At 48.8% G+C, this 3,457-nt stretch overlaps 1 pseudogene across 1 annotated transcript; it reads left to right on the forward strand.

Annotated features, from left to right (window-relative positions):
- The first annotated feature begins 397 nt into the window (after window positions 1–397).
- LOC311360714 lies at window positions 398–3,198 on the forward strand (annotated as a pseudogene). Its single transcript has 2 exons — window positions 398–487; window positions 2,454–3,198. The product of its transcript is annotated as an uncharacterized misc_RNA (transcript).
- The last annotated feature ends 259 nt before the right edge of the window (window positions 3,199–3,457 follow it).

Here is a 3,457-nt window from a genome sequence, read left to right on the forward strand (position 1 = left end):
TCTGAACTGCTGTTCGGTGCATACGCACAGACAACAGTCAGAGTTTTCCCACCCCCCACCCTTAGGCGTAGGCAGGCGACCCTCTCGTCCACCCGGGTGAACTCCAACACAGCGGCGCTCAGCCGGGGATTCATGAGTATCCCCACACCGGCCTGGCGCCTCACGCCCTGGGCAACTCTGGAGAAGAATAGAGTCCAATAGAGTTGGTTAAGTAACCCTGGATAGGGGTTGGACTCTATTCTTCTCCGGAGTTGTGGACACTAGGGGCGGAACTGTCCACCGATCACCGTCTGGTGATGAGTCGGATCTGGGAATGGGGGACTCTGGACAAACCTGGTAAGCCCAAAGCCGTGGCAGGACAGCCCTATCCCTGGGCATCGAGACGGCCGGAGGAGTCATGACGCCCTTGATCAAACGGAACACCACCATCCCCACCAAACAGACTCAGACCTTCAGCACCTACGCCGACAACCAGCCCGGGGTCCTGGTTCTTCACTGGCACTGATAGAATCCATTGAAGAAATCACAAATGCAATAGATCAGAAACAGTATACAGTTGGAATATTCATAGACCTAAAAAAAGCTTTCGACACAATAAATCATAACATATTAATCAAGAAACTAGAGCAGTATGGCATCAGGGGAACAGTATTGGACTGGGTGAGGAGTTACCTGAACAACAGGAAACAGTTTGTGAAGTTGGGTGACTGTTGTTCAGCATGTTTGGACATTACTTGTGGCATCCCACAGGGGTCAGTTTTGGGCCCTAAGTTGTTTATTTTATATATCAATGACATATGCATGGTATCAAAAGTACTTAAGCTGGTGCTATTTGCAGATGACACAAGTATTTTTGGCTCTGGTAGTGATCTACAACTCCTAATGCAAGAGATTAATACAGAATTAATTAAATTTAAGCTATGGTTTGATAGAAATAAACTGTCATTAAATTTGAGTAAAACAAGAATAATCCTCTTTGGGAACTGCAGATCTAATACACAAATGCAAATTCAATTGGATGGGGTTGCTATTGAAAGAGTCAATGAGATCAAATTTCTGGGGGTTACAATGATCAAATCAGCTGGAAATCTCATATTAATCATGTACAAACCAAAGTGTCACGAAGCATTGCAGTATTAAATAGAGCAAAACAGGTTCTGGATCACAAAACACTCCGCATTCTATACTGTTCACTAGTCCTTCCTTATTTAACTTACTGTGCAGAGGTTTGGGGAAATAATTACATAAGCACAATACATCCACTCATCACTCTGCAAAAGAAAGCTGTAAGGGTCATTCATAGGGCAGGATATAGGGATCACACAAATTCTCTTTTCTTACAGTCAAAACTACTGAAATTCAAAGATCTTGTTAATCTACAGACAGCTCAAATAATATTTAAAGCAAGAAACAACTCACTGCCTGGAAATATTCAAAAATTATTCATTGAAAGGGAAGGGGGTTACAACTTAAGGGGAAAATTTAACTTCAAAATCAGGAACATATGAACAACAAGAAGGAGCTTTTGTGTTTCTATCTGTGGAACTAAACTATGGAACAGTTTGAATGTGGGGTTAAAAGAATGTCCAAACATAATCCAGTTCAAAAAGAAATACAAAGAAATTATTTTCAGTATGTACAGAAATGAGGGTGTCTGACAACCACAAGGTGCTTATTATTATTTATTTGGGTATGATTTTCCCACTTAGTTTTTTGTTGCTCGGTTCATGTTACTTTCAGTTTGTCTTTGTATGTATGAATGTGTTTGTATATGTTTTTATATGTATATGACTATATAGAGAGATAAAGATTAGTAATCATATGTTAGAATAAATCTATATGTATATAAATATAATAATATATTAGAATAAATCCAGTTAAATAACTCATAAATTAACTTACTGTATATATTATAATGACTAGATAACCTGATAAATAATTTATGAATAAGGGGTGGGAGTCAATAAGTTTTACTTCTTCCCACTCCTTTTCGGATATGAAACAAACAAAACAAAACAAAACAAAAACAAAAAAATCAAATTACTGTTATTTTTCAATTATTATTATTATTATTTTTTTTATTATATAGGTGTGGAGGGGGACGTGCGACGTCTGGCCTGCGGGGGGAGGTAGAGGACGGTTGGGAGCACACCGGATCGGCTGGGGGGGGATTGGACCTGATTGCGGACAGGTGCCTGCGATCAGGGCCAATCAAGGAGGTGTATTTATGTGTGCTTTGTTTTTCAGTGAGGGGAGAAAAACCCGAGAAGGAAGGTGTTGCGGAGGGGAGGACACGACGAGTTGCCCAGAGCATCAGTTTATTTCAGTTTATGTGGTCCGACGGAGTAGAATCCGCAACGTGCTATTTCAGTTGTCATTTAAGCGTCTTGGGGGCGAATAAAGACTTCTTCCTCCCGAACATTGGGTCTCCTCTCGCTCATTACCCGTTACAGTGGAGCCCAATCTGGGGCGAGCGAGAACAGAATGGACCAGTCCCCGTTGGGAAATGTGCTCGGACACCTGAGGCCGAGGCCTTTCTGGGGACCTTCCAGGGGGTGGCCAAGGTCTCGGGATGGCCTCGCCAGGAATGGGCGCACCATCTCCTGCCGCTCCTGACGGGGGAGGCGCAGCTGGCCGCCCACAGTTTGCCGGTCGGGGCCCAGCGGGACTACGAGGCCATCACCCGAGCCATCCGGGATCGGCTGGGCCTGCACCCGGAGGAACATCGGCGGCGGTTCCGGGCGCTGGCCTTCGGCGAGGGGGACCGGCCCTTCGCCTATGCGCAGCAACTACGGGACCAGGCCAGGAGGTGGCTGGTCCCGGACCAGAACACGGCGGAGGAGGTGGTGGATCAACTGGTCCTCGAACGGTTCATAGAGGGGCTGCCGGCGAGGACATCTGCCTGGGTCCGCTACCACCGGCCCGAGAGCCTCTCCGCTGCGGTCGCCTTGGCGGAGAGCCACCTGCCGCCACCAGTAGCGAGCCAGCGACCGCCGGTAGCAGGCCCACGGGTCGGGGCGGCGGCCCCGAGGCGGGACCGACCAACACCGGCACCAAGGGCGAGAGGGGGGGGGGGCGGTCCAGAGCGGGCACATGAGTCACTTCCCCCCCCCACTCCACAGACGGGCGCTCAGACGGCAGGGGAGGGCTGCTGGCGGTGCGGGCGGCCTGGCCACTTCCGGAGGGAATGCCCCATGATGGAGGTGGGTCAGGTCGTCCGCGTCACCGGTGGCCCGTCTCCTCCCCACGGTCCCGGTGAGGCGTACCCTATCCCGGTGAGGATACAGCGGGGTACGCACCAGGCGCTGTTGGACTCAGGCTGCATGCAGACTATGATCCACCAGCGTCTGGTGCGGTCCGAGGCATTGGTGGAGGCGTCGAGCGTTTTGGTGAGGTGTATACACGGGGATGTGCACGAGTATCCTTTGGTCCCTATCGAAATTCGTTGGGGGGGGAA

This window comes from Micromesistius poutassou (genome assembly GCF_964030765.1).
Source record: "Micromesistius poutassou genome assembly, chromosome: 16".
NCBI classification, from domain to species: Eukaryota; Metazoa; Chordata; class Actinopteri; order Gadiformes; family Gadidae; genus Micromesistius; species Micromesistius poutassou.